The sequence below is a fragment of the Petaurus breviceps genome, unplaced genomic scaffold (genome assembly GCF_028583685.1).
Source record: "Petaurus breviceps papuanus isolate PSGF00001 unplaced genomic scaffold, PetGlider_PUasm1.0 90977, whole genome shotgun sequence".
NCBI classification, from domain to species: domain Eukaryota; kingdom Metazoa; phylum Chordata; class Mammalia; order Diprotodontia; family Petauridae; genus Petaurus; species Petaurus breviceps.
This window is the reverse complement of record NW_027187391.1, coordinates 37585450-37603679: the sequence shown is the minus strand read 5'-3', so window position 1 is coordinate 37603679 and position 18230 is coordinate 37585450. Positions and strand designations below refer to the sequence as shown.

General features: G+C 36.5%; 1 long non-coding RNA gene across 2 annotated transcripts in view; it reads right to left on the bottom strand.

The window, feature by feature from the left end:
• LOC138152925 (uncharacterized) overlaps window positions 1-18230 on the bottom strand; it is a 306686-nt gene that overhangs the window by 283772 nt on the left and 4684 nt on the right. Inside the window, exons 1-2 of one of the 2 annotated variants that reach the window (XR_011166234.1) lie at window positions 18035-18148; window positions 13359-13459 (exon numbers count right to left, since the gene is read on the bottom strand). This is a non-coding gene — a long non-coding RNA (uncharacterized lncRNA). Of the gene's footprint in view, window positions 1-13358; window positions 13460-18034; window positions 18149-18230 lie in introns of those variants that run through there. The other variant, XR_011166235.1, reaches the window with a different exon arrangement.

Below are 18230 nucleotides of genomic sequence, written 5' to 3'. Positions count from 1 at the left end.
TAATTATGATTTCCTGGGACACTTGTTGTCCCCCCGGGTAGCAAGCTGACATAGTGAATAGAATGCTAGACATGTAGTCAGGAAGAGCTTAATTCAAATATGGCCTCATGCACTTACCAGTTTTATGACCCTGAACAAGTCACTTGACCTCTTTCTATCCCAATTTCCTCATCTATAAAATGGAAATAATAATAGTACTTCCTGTCCAGGATCTTTATGAAGATAAACAGAAATAAGATTTGTAAAGTGCTTAGCAAACCTTAAAGCTCAAAATAAATACAAGCTATCTAATCTTTGTTCACCATAAAGCAAATCATTCACTGTGAAGATAATAACCAGCTTAGTGTCTGTAGCAAAGAAAGAAGTAGAGATATTCAATGAGGAATTTAACAAGACCCTCCAAACTAAGACAACATAAGCATTATTATTGAATGACTTCAGTGTGAAGATGGGTACTGGAGACAATGGTAATGCGATCTTGGAAAATAAGTTCAAAGGAAAGAGTTCAAAATCTCTAAGAAGGTTTTGAGCTATATCTTAGGAAAATATTCTACAGAAAGTCCACAAGTATTGGGCATGTAGAGTAGCAAATAACATCACACACACACACACACATATTATGGATAATTTCACTTACCTTGGCAGTATACTTTCTTTTTATTTTAAAGCAATTGGGGTTAAGTAACTTGCTCAAGGCTACACAGCCAGTTATTTCTGGGTGTGGTGCTAAGTATCAGAGCCCGAATTTGATCCCAGGTCATCCCAACTCTGGGGTCAGTGCTCTTACTCACTGTACCACCTGGCCACCCTGGCAGTATACTTTCTAGGGATGTACACACTGATAACAAGGTTGACACACACATTACCAGTAATAGCTCAGTGTTTGGGAAGTTCCAACAGAAAGTGTGGGAGAGAATTATTAGACTGCCTACCAAACTGAAGGTCTACAGAGCTGTTGTGCTAACCTCATTGTTGCATGCCTGTGAAACCTGGACAGTATACCAGTCTCATGCCGAGAAACTGAATTTCTTCCATTTGAATTGTCTTAAGAAGATTCTGAAGATGGCCTGGCAGGATAAGGTATTGGACACTGAGGTCCTTTTTTGAGCTACACTGACAATCATTCAAACTACTGGAGAGAGCACAACTCTGATGGGCTGGCCATTTTTTGAGTGCTAAATATAATCTTGCCTAAAAGACAATTTCCCTGTCTTCCTCACACAAGGCAGGTGATCACATGGTAGTCTGAAGAAACGATACAAGGACACTCTCAAGGTCTCTCTGAAGAACTTCAGGATTGATTGTATGACATGGAAGACACCTCCCAGTATGGTGTGTCCTCATCAAAGAAGGTGCTGTGTTCTATGAGCAAAACAGAATTGAAATAGCTCAAGAGAAACATGAGATATGCAAATTTAGAGAATCCATCCCAAATGTTCACATGACATGAGTTATTTGTGCCTGATCTGTGGTCAAGCATTCCAAGCTCATATTGGTCTGATCAGCCACAGGCAAACACATCGTAACTTGACTCTAATATAGCAATATCATTTTGGTCTTCTTTGAGAACAAAAGACAACAACCAACCAACCAACTACTAAACCAGAAGAAATGATAAAGATAAAGTCATTGAATGTAGTTGTAGCAGCTCCAAACCCACCTATTAAAAATGAGCTGTGGATATTTTTTAAAATGTAAAATGTACATAAGACACTGATTCTCTCACTATTTTCTAGAAAAACTTAACCACTTTAAAATAATTACTATATCAAGAATGGTGAGAGAACTCAGATTCTTCCTCAGCCACAAAATACTTTGCTAAGAAGAAAGACATGACAGGCAAGTGAAACTCTGGGTAAGAGTTCAAGGACATTGGCCCAGTATTACGGAGAAGGAAATTAGAAGATTATAAGTAGTATCACCTTGCTTTATATTTTAAAGTGTCTATGAATCAAAGTGATACTTTGATAGCTCCATTGAGTTGGGATTTCATTGATATGGGCAGATCACAACCTATCCACATTTTTTTCCTATGTAATTTTTGCTCATACCTTTCTGTAAGTCTGCTTGCCTCTGTTTGCCTCAGTTTTCTCAGCTGTAAAATGGAAATAATAATACCTACCCCAAAAGGTTATTTTTAGCACCAAAAGAGATAATATTTGTAAAAATTGCTGAATATCACATTTGGCACACCAGAGGCAAATACAAATATTTATTCCCTTCTCTGTGCCTTCTCTCTTAAATCCCCAACAAGGATCGTTTTGGGAGCTTTTCTCTAGATCTTATGACATTATGTAGATACCAATGAAGTAAAAAAGATTGCCAATCAGTTATTCTTTTTCTCATGATGCTGTTGGACATCTCCTTTTGGTCAGATGTTTTTCAAACACATCTTTTATACTTCTTCTGCATAGTTCTTTGCAATGCTTTGCAGCATACTCATTACCACAACCACCACCCCCCACCATGTGACTCTCCATTGCCCTTTGGGTGACCTATAACTTTAATTCTTTGAAAACTGTGGTATTCCATGACTCAGCTATTGAGAATCACTGGAAGAACACTGATGTTATAATGATGAGCCATCATTTCTGAAAGAAACTTGGGAACATTATAAATACTGTGTAATTTCTCAAAGACAATCCATCTCACATTTCTCCTATTCAATTGTGGGCCCAATTCATTATCCACTCACAGGGTTTATATAAGGTGTACTGATGAAATGGTTCTAAGAGTTATCCCTTTGGTTGTCTGTGCAATAGGCTTTGTTGATTTCAAGAAAGTTTGACTTGGTACTACAATGTATTCATCCATTCATTCATTTAATAAACATAAGCACCTACTACTTGCCAGGAACTGTGTTAAGTGCTGGGGACACAAAAAGAGGCAAAAGACAGTCAGTCCCTGCCCTTAAGTAGCTTGCAATCTAATAGGAGACACAACCTGTAAGTAAATATGTGCAATACAAACTTCAGTATTCTCATAAAATAAAGTGTCTTCAAATGTGTTTTTTTAATTATTCAAGATTCCACACCAAAAACCACTACAGCACTAATTTTGTTCTCATTTTTACCATTTCTTCTAATTTAGTAATGGTTTTGACTTTTATTCTGAGGTCATGATACACAAATCTGTTTCTAAAATGAGGCTCCAATGAGTATCAACAGCAAGTAAGAAATAAAATGCACATACTCAACTAAGATTTTCAGTAGTAGTTTTCAAAGAAAGTTATCAACAACCATGTAAAAAAGTGCTCCAAATCATAAATAATTAGAAAAAAACAAAGTAAAGCAATTCAGAAATTCTACCTCACATCCACCAAAATGGCAAAGTTGACAAAAAAGGAAAATTACAAATGTTGGAGGGTATTGGGTGGGAGGGAGAAGGTACATTAATGCATTATTGGTGGAGCTGTAATCTGGAAAGAAATTTGAAACTACAAAGAAATTATAAAACTGCACTTATCATTATTAAGCATATATCAAAAAGGATGAAAGAATGAGGAAAAGGACTCATGTATAAAAATATTGATAGCAGCTCTTCTGTATTGGAACTGGAAACTTAAGGAATAACTTTCAATCAGGAGATAGACAGACAAATTATGATTTATAAATGTAAAGTAATATTATTGTGCCATAAGAAATGATGAAAAGTATAGTTTCAGAGAAATCTAGAAAGATTTATATGAATTGATGCAGATTGAAGTGAGAAGAGCTAGGAGAACAATTTATACAGTAACAACCATATTGTAAAGACAAATAACTTTGAATGACCAACTCCACTTCCAAGGGACAAGTAATGATGCATACTACCCACTTCCTGGAAGAGGTCTAATGGACTCAACACAAAATTGATATATATTTTTGGACATGGACCATGAAGAAATGTGTTTTGCTTAATCATCCATATCTGTTTTAAAGAGTTTTCCCCCACCTCAGGGAATGGGGAGTAGGATACAGAGAAAATAAAGATTTTAATTGAAAAAAAATTAAAAACAGTTCCCTGACCAGTCCTCCTACCCTCACAGAAGAAATATATCTTCTCCTGTTAGAGTCCTCTTTAAAGACAGTATAAGCAAACCAAGAATATCTGCATTATTTAGTGCATTATTACTCTTTTCCCCCATTTTTCCTACTCTTCTTATCACAATTTTTCATTTTTTTCCTCTCTCCTCTCTTCTCCTGAGCTCCCAATTTGCATGTGGTATGGACCATGCAACTAGATGACACTAGGGGAGAAATGCCAGAGCTCTCACAGTTTTCCTAATGCTTTTATGGCTATTAGAATTTTCCATGAGCTTCTGCATACCTCAGATCCATACCACACCATCCTCTTCATTTTCTTTAAGATCCTCCTCCTGTTCACAATGATAGTTTTATTTAATGATCTCCTTTGTTTCTCTTCCTCTTCTTCCCAACATCATCTTCCCCCATTGTCCTGCTAGTTAAACTACTTAACTTCTGCAATTTCTTCTGAAACACCTCATTCTCAATTTCCTAATTGCCTGGAGCCAAAGATACCTGGGTCTGCCATCTGTTCTACTTTCACACCCTTGGGACTAATGACCCTTTATATCTTCCCTGCAGATGAATTCTCCTAAATGTTTTTTTTTTTCCCTCAGTTAGACCGGGACCTTCTTAAAAGGAGAAACTATCTCATTTTTGTAGTTCTTCTCATGGAGTTAGTACCTAATAAATGATTTTTTCATTTATTTATACATACACACATATACATGTCACTCACATATAGAGCTTGTGTGACCTTCACAGCAACTCTGTGGGTTAGGAAATGAAAGGGATCTTATCATCCTTATTTTAAAAAATGAGAACATTGAGCCAAAGAAAATATCTTTCACAAATCTAGAATTCCTTTTATTTCTCTTTTAAAAACAATTTTTGTTAAAAAGGAATACTCCCTATGTAGATAAGAAGGGAAGGATATATTTGGAAAAGAAGATGATGTAAAAACAAAAGACATTTATAAAAATTGTTTAAAAGTGACAGATGTCTAGTAGGACTCAATTACCATGATTATTGAAATAATAGCCTAAAAAGGGAAAGGAATACTGAACTAGGAGTCAGGTTAGACCAGTGTATGAATTGCAACTCTGACATTTAATGAACAGGTGAAGTTTTTTTTTTTATATCCCTTTTAAAATTTTGTTTTAATATTTCATTTTTCCCCAATTACATGTAGAAAAAAATTTTGACATTCATTTTTTTTAATTTAGAATCGAAAATTCTCTTTTCCTCCTCCCTCATTGAGAAGGCAAGACATCTGGTGTAGGTTATACATGTGTGAGTATACAAAATATATTTCCATATTAGTCACGTTATGACAGAAAATAGAAACCAAAAAAAAAAAAGATTTTAAAAAATGCTTCAATGTGCATTTAGATTCCATCAGTTCTTTCTCAGAAATGAATAGCATTTTTCATCACAAGCGCTTCAGAATTTTCTTGGATCATTGTATTTCTGAGAAAAGCTAAGTCATTCACAGTTAATCATCATATAACATTGCTGTTACTGTGTGCAATGTTCTCCTGGTTCTGCTCATTTCACTTTGTATCAGTTCTCGTAAGTCTTTCCAGTCTTTTTTATTTAAATCATCCTGCTTGTCATTTCTTATAGTACAATAGCATTCAGTTACAATAATATACCACAACTTGTTCAGCTATTCCCCAATTGATGGGCATCCCCTCAATTTCCAATTCTTTGCCACCAGAGAAGTAATATATATACATTTTGTTTTATATATACTTTTTGCACATGTAAGTCCTTTTCCTTTTTGTTTTTGTTTTGTTATCTCTTTGAGATACAGACCTAATAGTGGTACTGCCCGATCAAAAGGTATGCATGATTTTATAGCCCTTTGGGTGTAGTTCCAAATTGCTCTCCAAAATGGTTGGATCAGTTCACAACTCCACTGAAAGTGAGTTAGTGTCTCAATTTTCCCACCTCCCCTTTAACATTTGTCATTTTCCTTTTCTGTCATATTAGCCAAACTGATAGGCATGAGGTGGTACCTTAGAGTTGTTTTAATTTGCATTTCTCTAATCAAAGGTGATTTAGAGCATTTTTTCATCTAACTATAGATAGTTTTGATTACTTCATCTGAAAACTGCCTGTTCAAATCCTTTGTCCATTTACCAATTAGGGAATGGTTCTTATTTTTATAAATTTGACTCAGTTCTCTATATAGTTGAAAAATGAGGGCTTTATGAATAGAAACTTGCTATAAAATTTTTTCAGTCATAATCATTAATTGTATATTTCCTTCCATCCTCTTTTTCTGCCTGTTAGTACTTCTCTCTCCTTTCACAGTCTACCCTCAAAAGTGTTTTGCTTCTGACTACTGCCTCCCCAAATTTTCTCATCTTTTGTCACATAGCCCTTTTCTTTTCCCCCTCCTCTCCTTTCCTGCATGATAAGATAGATTTCTATATCCAACTTAGTGTGTATAAAGTTATGAACCTCTTTGAGCCAATTCTTATGAGAATAAAGTTTAAGCACTCCCCTATTCACTTCCCCCATCTTCTTCACTGTAAAAGCTCTTTTGAGCCTCTTTTATTTTTTTTAATATTTTGTTCTTTTTCCAATTATATGGTTTTGGATTTTTTTCAACATTCATTTCTTTAAGATTTTGAGTTTCAAATTTTTACTCCCCCCTTCTCTAAACAACACCCAATCTGATAAAGGCCATACATGTACAATTGTATTAAACTTATTTCCACATAAGTCATGTTGTGAAAGAAGAATCAGAACAAAAGGGAAAAACCACAAGAAGAAAAAGAGAGAGAGAGAAAATAGTATGCTTCAATCTGTATGCAGACTCCATAGTTCTTTCTTTGGATGTGGATAACATTTTCCATTATGAGTCTTTTGGAGTTGCCTTAGAGCATTGTATTGCTAAAAAGAGCTAATATTATCAAAATTAGTCATTGCATAATGTTACTGTTACTATGTACAATGTTCTCCTGGTTCTTTGAGGCTCTTTTATTTGAGATAATTTATCCCATTCTACCTCTCCCTTTCCCCTTCTCCAAGTGCATTCCCCTTTCTCATAGCCTAATTTTTATATTTTTAAATATTATCCCATCATATTAAACTAACACTTATGCCTTCTGTCTATCTACTCCTTCAAACTGCCCTAATAATGAGAAAGTTCTTAGGAGTTACTGTATCTTCCCATGTAGACTCTAAACAGCTAAACCTTATTGAATCCCTTATGAGTTTTCTTTCCTGTTTTCCTTTTTGTGCTTCTCTTGAGTCTTATATTTGAAAGTCAAATTTTCTAATTAGCTCTGTTCTTTTCATCAGGAATGCTTGAAAGTCCTCAATTTTGTTGTATATGCATTTTTCCTTTGAAGGGTTATACTCAATTTTGCTCAATTTTTCTTGGTTGTAATCCTAGCTCCTTTGCCCTCTAGAATACCCTCCAGATTGGGGGAGACAGTAGTCAGAAGCAAAACACTTTTGAGGTTATACATTGCCCTCCAATCCTTTAATGCACAAGCTGATAAATTTTGTTCTATCCTGACTGTGGATCTATAATATTTGAATTGTTTCTTTCTGGCTGCTTGCAATTTATTCTCCTTGATGTGAGAATTCTGGAATTTGGTTATAATATTCCTGGGAGTTTTTGTTTTAGGATCTTTTTTCAGGAGGTGATTGGAGGATTTTTTCAATTTCTATTTTACCCTGTAGTTCTAGAATGGCAGGGCATTCTTCCTTGATCATTTCTTGAAATATATGTCTAGGCTCATTCTTTGATCATGGCTTTCAAGGAATCAACAATTTTAAAATTATATCTCCTCAATCCATCTTCCAAATTAATTGTATTTCCAATAAGATAGTTCACATTTTCTTCTATTTTTTTCCATTCTTTTGATTTTGTTTTATTTTGTTTTGATGTCTCATGGAGTCATTAGCTTCCAATTGCCAATTCTAATTTTTAAAGAATTATTTTCTTCAGTAAGTTTTTATACTTCTTTTTCCATTTGGCTAATTCTGCTTTTTAAGTAGTTTTTTTTTCAGTGAATTTTTGTATATATTCTTTTCATTTGGCCTATTTTTTGGTAAGGTCTTATTTTCTTCAGTATTTTTTGTGTGCCTTCTTTACCTAGTTGTTGACTCTTTTTTGTGTGATTTTCTTGCATCATTCTCATTTTTCCTCCAATTTTTCCTCTACCTGTCTTATTTGATTTTTAAAATCCTTTTTGAGCTCTTCCAGTAATTTTGGGGGGTTGGAGGTAGGCATGAGACCAGTTCATATTTTCCTTTGAGGCTTTAGATGCAGTAGTTTTGACTTTGTGGTCTTTTTCTGAGTTTGTGCTTTGATCCTCTCTGTGACCATCATAACTTTCTATGGTAGGGTTCTTTTTGTTGTTATTTGCTCATTTTTCTAGCCTATTTCTTGACTTTTAACTTTATGTTAAAGTTGGAATTTGCTCCCAGGGTGGAGGGGGCACTGTCCTAAGCTTCAGGATTTTATGCAACTATTTTCAGAACAAGCTCTTGGATCTGTAAGTTTTCAGTTCTTCCAAGGTAACATGCTCTACAGAGAGGTGGGTTTACTACTCTCCTGGACTGTGCTCTGGTCTGTGAGGGACAATAAGCACTCTTTTCCACCCAAGAACAGTAACCAAAGTCCCACTCCCCTGTGTCTACCAGCTTTGGTCTGCTAGTGCTCCTCTTGCCCTGGGACTGTGTTATGGGAATGAGAATTTAAGATCTTCCCTAGCCCCTAGGCCTTTTGATAGGCTTAAGTGACTCTGAGAACCTTCCTTGATTTGAAAAATATACTCTGCCCCCTAATAGGCTAAATGTGGTCACATGGAGGCTGTGGCAGGAGGCTTGGTTTTCAGGAATGCCCACACCTTGGTGCTGTGTGATTGGGCAGTGAGTCAAGAGGGTTGTGACATTCTCTGAGCCAAGAGAAGGCTACATATATATATATATATATATATATATATATATATATATATATATACACACACACACACACACACACACACACCCTGATGTGAAGTTTTGTTTTGGGCTCACTTTGAGGAGAGTTGTGATCAAGCCCCCTGCCTTTGAAAACCCAGATATTGATCCTTCCCTCTCTGGTAACTGAGTAGGTATGGATATAATGGTCAGACAGTTAGAAGCCTGTCTGCTGATCTGTTTCTCTGTCTGCTTGTAACTTCTGCTTGTGACTTGTTGGTATTCTCTGAAGTTCAGGGTGCTGACCTTTTTCCCCTGAACTAGGTAAATGACATATGTTTGATTAAAGCAAGATTGTTAACCCATTTTGAGTTGCTTTCCTTTAGAAAGGCAGATATGCAGACCTGTGTTGGCAGCCACCCTGGGTATATTAGGGTGCTTGCTGCTACAGACTGCCACCCAGGATTGCTATCTCAATCCAAGTATGGACAATGCAACAGAATCCTGCCCCAATGCCAGCAGAAGGAGTCCTGTAATCTCCTTCTCACCAATTGTTTGACCCATTTATTGTCTGTGAGTTGAACTCTCCAGAAGTTGCCAGTACTGCTGCTGATTCAGTTGCCCCTGAGGCCTGTTGCTGGTTTGCTGGGGCTCAGCCTGAGCTAGTGAGACTGTGCTTCATTTTCACCCTGGTGCAACACATTTCCTGATGACCTTACAAGTTGCCTTAGGCTGGAAAATTGTTTCATCCCATTCTTTTGTTTTTTTCCCTGCTGCTCTAAAATTCATTTTGAGGCATTATTTAAAATTGTTTGGAGGGGAATATGGGACAGTTTAAGCAAGTTCCTGCCTTTTTGCTAACATCTGAGCCCCATCCATTGTCATCAGTCAAGTTATTTAATTTTTCCGAGCCCCACTTTCTCATGTATAAAATAGAAACAATGATCTTTGCAGTATTCACTTTATAGAGTTGTTATAAGGTTGAAATGAGATATTTGTAAAGAGCTTTAAAAATTTTAGAGTGCTATGCAATATCAGCTATTATTTTTATTCATACTCTGGTGATTGTTCTAATATGTCTTTGTCCTCTTCTGTAGGCCACCCTGGTTCCTTATGTTAAGATGAAACCTGTCCAAAAATAGGATGGACTTCTTCTGAGATAGTGAGTTACCCTTTACTGTAATACTACAAGTGAAGGGTGGATGACCACTTGCCAAGCATGTTGCAGAAAGATTTTATGCATCAGTAAGAAGTTGGACTAGAAGGCTCTCATGGGCGCTTTCAGTTTTTAAGATTCTATGACTGTGGCTAGCCACATTGGCAAGTGACAATCATAGACTCTGTAATGTGTTCTATTTAGTTATGTCACTAGGTGAAACAGGATTTGTCATTGCTTCTTTGGTTACATTATCTACACAAATGCACCCTAACCAGGAGCTCCAGTGCTGAAATGATGTCAGACTATGAAGAGGCAATAATTCAAATTATTAGTTTGAATGTATGATCCATGGTACTGCTAATATACTTTTTCAGTATATTCTCGTTCTCCATCAGATAGAGGGCTTATTGTAATGATACTGAAAAACACAAAAGATTAGCACAAAACTAATGTAAGGGTAAATATTTTTGTAAGCTAATAAGTCCTGGATAGCTTTGTTGATTTTTTTGTTTAATCTTGGAGCAATTGAAAGTTTTTCTAAGTTAAATTTCAAGAGACACTTGGAAACTTCCCATTTCAGCTTCAATAGTTAGTTTGAAGTCTTGGGGGAAAAAAAGGTCTACTAATTATTTCTGACAGTAATTTAAGCAAGCACTTTCTAAAAGAAAAATGAGAACAAAGAATGAACTCAAACCAATTTCAGGATCATAGTACCATGCAGACAAGCATATGAAAAGATCAATACCACCCCCTGATGCAAGAAACAGTAAACAAAATAATCATAGAACTCTTACCTCTTTAGACGGCTCCACTGATTGATACAAATTCAGAAATACAGACACATTTATACAGATACATGTATAAGCGAATATTGTTGCTTGCAATATTTCAGATGATTCATGAACTGTCTATATGGATTCTCCCTCTACACATACAAATCTCAGTCCTTTTACAGAAATCTTTTTATCTTGTCCAGTTCTTATTTTTTCCATAAATACTCCATAGGAGATTGATTTGGCATGTTGAAGACCATTCTCTATATACTGACCAAGGTACAAGGTCTTGGAGAGATTCAGAGTGTAAAGAAGACATTTTCATTACCCTCTTGGAGTTTACAGGCCAGTAGGAGCATATGATACACAAATAACCACAGTACAAAATTAGTCAGAAGGGGCACATTAAAAAGGCACAAATGGAATTTTCTGTGATGTTCAAGGAGAGAAAGGGTCTTTAATTACGAGTGAGCATGAAGAGAGGCAATATTTGAGTTTAATTTGAAGGATAGTTAGAAATTCAAATTGGAACAGAAAAGAAGTAAGGTCATTCTGGGCATAGGAAACAGCATTAGCAAAGTCATGGGGTGGGATAATGTACAATTCACATTGGGCAGAAAAGAACATTGTAGGTATGGAGAATGGCAAGTAGTTCAACGAGTTAGAGGAAGCAACATATTCAGATAAGAATAACATGAGGGGGGAAACTGGCAAATTGGATGTCACCAGATCCTTGAATGCATTTGAACTTCATTCATTCATTTATTCATTCACTCAGTAGAAAATACAAATCCAATGAAGGGTTTTGATCAGAGTATAATGACCAGAATTATTTATAAGAAAAATTAATCTTGTAGCGATATGAAGGATGGATTAGAAGCGAGAGAGTAGAGGCAGGAAAATATTTTCAGGAGAAATTTAAACAGACTTGATTGTCAATCAATATTTATTGAGCACCTACTGTGTATAGTTGTATCTACAGCTTTTATTACTTCTCTGCCTTTCTCTTACCCCCACCCATTACACATGAATTATAGAATCACAGAATCTCAGAGCTGGAAGATCATCTAGTCCAACCTACATCTGAAAAGGAATCTCTAGGAGCAGAGTTAGCTCTTTTTTTAAAAGATGTATTAAAAATGACAACAATAATATTAAGAATAACACCATCAATTATACTTATTTTGCAACTATTTACAATTAAATAAATTAATGAAATCTTTTAAAATATCACAACAATTCAATTTTTCAATTAGATTCTCCCACCCAGAGTATAATGCAATACTCTATACCTTATAGGTACTAACTTAATATGCATTTGGTGAATGAATGACCACATAGTCACAGTGTCCTATAATTAGTAGGGATCTAAGAAGTTATCTACATCAACTCTGGATCTGAAGAATGAATTCCTTCAGGGCAAGTAGGTGGTGCAGTCAATAGAACACCGGCCCTGGAGTCAGGAGGACCTGAGTTCAAATCCAGCCTCAGACACTTAACACTTACTAGCTGTGTGACCTTGGGCAAGTCACTTAACCCCAACTGCCCTGCCTTCCTCACTCCAAAAAAAAAAAAAAAGACCAAGAATGAATCCCCTCAAATCATCTCCAAGTAGTCATCTAGCTTTTACTTAAACACCTTCCTTAACAGAAAATGTGCCATCTTGAGAGCTATTTCATTCCCTTTTTGAATAGCTCTAATGATTAGGATGTCTTTGCTTATATTAAACAAATTATGGAATACTTAAAAAATATTTTTTTAAAAATACTTTAAAAGCTGGAGTGAGGAATTTTTATTTTCTTTCAGAGAAAATATATAAAGATATGTTCAGTTTTGACTCCTCAGTCATGTCCAAAAAAGTAACACTTTACTCCCATATTGTTAGCCCCTCAAAAAACAAAAGCACAACAGTTCAGGAAAAATATGAACAACAATAACTGAAAGTAATAGTATATTTAGAAAGCAATTTGGAATTGTGCAAATACATTGACTAAAATGCCCATACCGTTTGAATAATTATCAAGTTTATACCCTAAGGAAGCCATAGATAAGAAGAAAATTCCCACACACACTAAATTATTTATAGTAGTGCTTTTTTGTGATAGAAAAAAATAGCTTACTAGCCATGTGACCTTGGGCAAGTCACTTAACCCCAATTGCTCTACTCTGCCCCCTCAAAACAAAAAGCATGCACATCAATCAGGGAATGGTTAAACAAATTGTGGCACTTGAATGTAATGGAATACTAACATGAGATAAGAAATGATGTGTGAGAAGAATACAGAGAAGCATGGAAAGATATATATGAACTGATGAAGAATGAAGTAAGCAGAACCAAGAAAATGATATACACACAATAACTACAGTACTGGAAATGGAAAGAACAATTGCATGCCTATATGTGTGTGTGTGTATGTGTGTGTGTGAAGTAAATGCAACAAAATTATGAAGAACAAGAATGACTTGAATAGATATGAGAGTACCCCCCTGACCTACCCCTTTGTAGGCCTGGAAGAGCCACAGGAGTTACACATTGTCCATGTTTTCAGACTTTTTCAATATATTCATCAGTTGTGCTGATTTTTCTTTTCTCCTCTCTGAAAAAAAATACCATTTGTTACATGGAATAGGTGTCTGGAAAACAGAGTGGGGAGGATGTTTGGTGTAAGGATGAGAAGATATCAATAAAACCTCACTTTTTAAAAAATGGTAGTATAGCTTTTTAAACTTACTGTTGAAATTGCCTCCAGGGAAGAGAAGACAGCCTACCTCAAGTAGCAAGGCTCCCTTAGGGAGAGACAAGTGGCAGCTTTTATCAGGCAAGTAAAATTGTGACCACTATCCCTTGACTACCACCTCCCCTCAGAGCCCAAAGCAGATAGCTCAGGATCTTGAACTAAATGATATTAGGAATAGCAGTATTTTTTGGACCCTTTTTCCTACTTCTATTCTGGGTCCATAGCCATCATTGAGGGGAGAAAGAAGAGTAAAGAAAGGTTTCCCTTCCCTGACCACTATATATACCAAGTGTTGAGCAGGTGTTACTAACAGGAAGATAAATCCAAGATCCCAGGAAGTGACAATTCCTCCCAGACCATCAGTCTTTCTTCTAACCCAGCTTTTTCAGCCACCATCCCTATGGAGAGATGGCCTAGCAAGTGTTCCGGTAGATACTTTAGCTACAATGATTGAAGATCCAGAAAAGAAAGTTTGTGCTACCACAGTCCCGGGAACTAGAAAATGGTTCAACATCAGAAAGCAATGTGATTTAATCAGTGGATGATATTTAAAATGACACATTACCATCTGCTTCACCAATGTACCCTAATAATCAGAGGAACTTTACATTTGACTTAGCATCTGAAATCTTCCATAACCACCTTTCTCTTGGGGAATGGTTTATAGCCTTATAGATTTGTATCATTTCCCTATAGACTTTGGGTGTCAGACTTAAACCAAAGATATTGGATGTAGTTTTTATCCTAGACTGCATCTTTTCTTCTTCTGTCTATATTGATTTTACTCATGCAAAAACTTCTAAATTTCATGGAATCAAAATTTATCTTTCCCTATTGGAATGCAAGTACCTTGAGGGCAGTGGTTGTCTTGATTTTGTATTTCTAGCCTCAGAGCTTTAATACAGAGTTTTGCACATAGGAAATATTTAATAAATGCATTTTCAGTCATTTCTATTCTTCAGCATAGAAGCAGATTTAGATTTCTTCTGTGAACCAAATCAGGTAACTTCCCATATTGTCATGTGGTCAAATTTCTAGGGGTGACAGATATCTGCTGCTCTTCCTTCCCCTGGAAATGTTTTTTTTTTTTAAAAAAACACTTTAGACCATTCAAGAAACAAATGGTTGATGTGGGGGGGGGGGGGGCGCAAGGGGAGATGATTGGCATAAATCAATCCTATGTGAAGGAAGGTAAATCCTCTTCCACCACCTCCTAGATATTATTCCTTACTTAAATGAGAATACTAAGAAAGCTTGTGCTCTGATCTGATTGATTAGCCGTATCCCCTTGCCTATGTGACAGTTAATCAGTGGTAACAGCTCTCTTCAATGCTATACCCTGTGTTTTGAAAAGAAAGAAATCCCCTTCCTCTCTTCTCTTCTTTATGAGATGTTCATTCCTCTTTACTATATCATTGAGAATGGGTCTATTTCAGTAGCCAATCAAACTCAATTGTGCATTATATATACACATAAGTCTCTCTCCAAACCCCTCATTCTTCTCATTTGTTGTATTAGTACCCTGAAATATCTCTGACCTGGATCCCTCTTCTTCTCATTCATGTCTCCCTCCCCAAGACAACTATTTGAGGAAGGACATATAGGTACTATTCCTCTCTCTCCTGCTCTTGCCTTCCTATACCCTTATGTAGGTTGTCTTCTCCTAGACTGTTTGTATTCTATCTCCAGCATTTAGCACAGAGCCTGGCACACAGTAAGTAATTAATAAATGTTCTCTCTGTCCATTATGTTCCATCTGTCCATTATCTTTCTAAATAGGCTCCCTGAGCTTGGGGTGTTGCATAGAGATCTAACTCAGAGTCCACAAGGCCTGGGTTTAAGTCCCTTTGGACATGCTGGCATTCTTACCATGGGCAAGTCACTTTTCCTCAGTTCCCCAGGCTACTCTCTGAAACAATAATTGGCAGAAGAGTTACTGATATGTATTGGTAGAGGGATTTTCCTCACTAAAAGCTCTGTACAATGAAATCACAAGTTCAGACAGACATATGCATAGGCACATATAATACATAATAAGATTTTGTATCCATCTGTCTGGAATAGTTCTAGTGTTGTACTACAGTTAAACCATAAGGAGAAATGATTCCTAAGCCCAAATATGACTTCACAATTATGATAATTAATCTCACATTGAAAAATACAAAAATACAAATCACAAAAATGAAATTGCTTTGAAGGTAACATGTATAGTAAGACAACATGGACAGAGAGTTGCCCTAGGAAGAGACGTACACTCAAGTCCCATGGCTGACATATACAGGATATGAAATATGGGGAAAATCAGGAAACTCCTCTGTCCCCAAGGCAACTCTCTGAGATTAAAAATTGCAGAGAAGATACCAGTCTGTATTAGAAGAGGAAATTTTCTCACCCAGGAATTTTCTATATTACTGAAATAACACGTCAGTCCCTATCACTGTGTTCCAATTCCACAAGAACAAGAATGGGTCTTGTTTAATTTTACCTCAGTCCTACTCCTAGCACCAGGCTGTGAATACAGCAAGAGCAGAATAAATGTTGAATTGAATTGAGACCTCCCTAGGCCTTGGGTTTCCCATCACTAAAAGTCCTTTCCATTACCAATAGCCTATGTGATTCCTGTGATTAGACTTGGTAAGCCTATTTTCATTTCTCTGATTCTGATTCTTCAGGACTCCTGCCATTTCTCTTTTCAGTCCCATAATTCTACTCATCCTAAAGGCTTGAGTATGGCTGTCATACAAGTCCAAATAGTTGAGAAGGAAAAGGAAAAACAGAGATTATGTTTTCTGTCCACTGAAATGCATGCTCAGGGCAAGGCTGCAAGAACAAATTACAAATTCTTTTGCTAATCACTTTGACATTGCCATTCATCATCATGACTGGACTCCCAATTAAGTTGCATTTTGGTGTTAATGTCCTTGAAATATGTAACTCCATAAGCATTCCATTGTGATGAAAACTCTTGTGTGCATTCAAACAGAGAAAACATTGTATCTATCACAGGGAGGCCACAATAGACTTTCTAGCAATCCCTAAACTGGAAAGAAAAAGGAAAAAAATGAGTAATTCAATATAATTCAACCAAAATCTGTGTAATATGCATGAGAGAATAATAAGACTAGACACAAAGACCATACTGTCAGCAATACTCTATCTATTTTATAGTTCCTAAAGACTTGTATAGCCAGTGCCTAGCATAGTGCCTGCCTTACAATAGGTACTAAATAATTATTTGTTGACTAATTATAAACACCATGCAATATTTCCTGGCAGTCCTAATCAAGCAAGCAAGTGTTTATTAATCAGCCCCTGTGTTAGGTATTATGTTAAGCACTAGAGATTAAAATACAAAAGTGAGACAGTTCCTGCTCTCAACTCCTGTCAAATGACTTGGTGATTATTGAGTTTTATAAAACCTCATCACTTAAATTTTCCTCGGATCATCAAGAAGATCCAGGATAGAGTTCTTAATCTTATTTTTGTGTCATGGGCCTCTTTGGTAGGTTGATGGAGTCTATGGATTCCTCTCTCTCTCTCTCTCTCTCCATAAATATATATATATATATATATACATACATACATACACACACATACATATATGCATGTGTGTATGTGTGCATGTATATATGTGTATGTATGTATAAATTTAAATATATATGTATCTCTCTAAATATATATGTATATCTCTGGAGAGAGAGAGAGATTTAAATTCATAATTGATGAAAATGCTAGATTTCATTTAGAGGTTAGTGGGGAAAAAAAAATAAGCAATTGCTTTCCTATCCAAGTTCACAGACCCCAGCTAAAAAATCCTTGATCTAGACCTTAGTTGTCCCATGTGGCTCAGTGACAGGCAGCAGCTAAATATAATGCACTTATAATGATTTCTATTCATTGTCTGGGTAGCTTCCAGGAGTGAATGCCTCTATTGGGTTATTGCCTAGGTCATAGTTGGCATGATTCTGCCTGACACTGTCCTGTGCTGATTTATCGTATCTCTAGTACTTCAGGGAGTGAGGAGGAAGATGGGGAAAAAGTATGATGCCACATTCAAATGCCATGTTGAAAAGGGATTAAGGAGTACCACCAATTGCTGCAGACCCCTTCATTCAGAGTTTCGAACTTGTCCTCAGCACTAAATATAAAAACTCCCCCATCTGTCCCCTTTGTTACCCACAGCTGAATTGTACTGTCCATCCCCAGGGATTGCTTATCTCAGATGATCCCTTAGGCAGATTTCCACTCCCATTCGCTCATAGAAGCAGTCCTGGCCAGAGCAGCAGAGCCTCTGGTTTCAGATCCTTCATCCAAAGCCTTTAAGAAGGCACAGCCACATGGAGGGTGAAATTTGGACTCATAAGACTCTGCATGATTAATATCCTGACTCTGCCCAACTAAAACAAAACCCCTTGACAATCTGCCATCAGATACCTTTCAGAGGAGCGAGGCTCTGCAGTACTTCTTACAGACACAGTGAATGCAGCCCTGAGCCCCTCTCCAGCAGCAGCTTTTGTTTTCCGCCCTTCTTTTTTCAATGGTTGTCATGGAATCAGCTGATTATCATATGAAAAGCTTGTGCCTGCACATAACCCTCTTCCCGGCTGTCTCTACAATCCCCCCCCCCCCC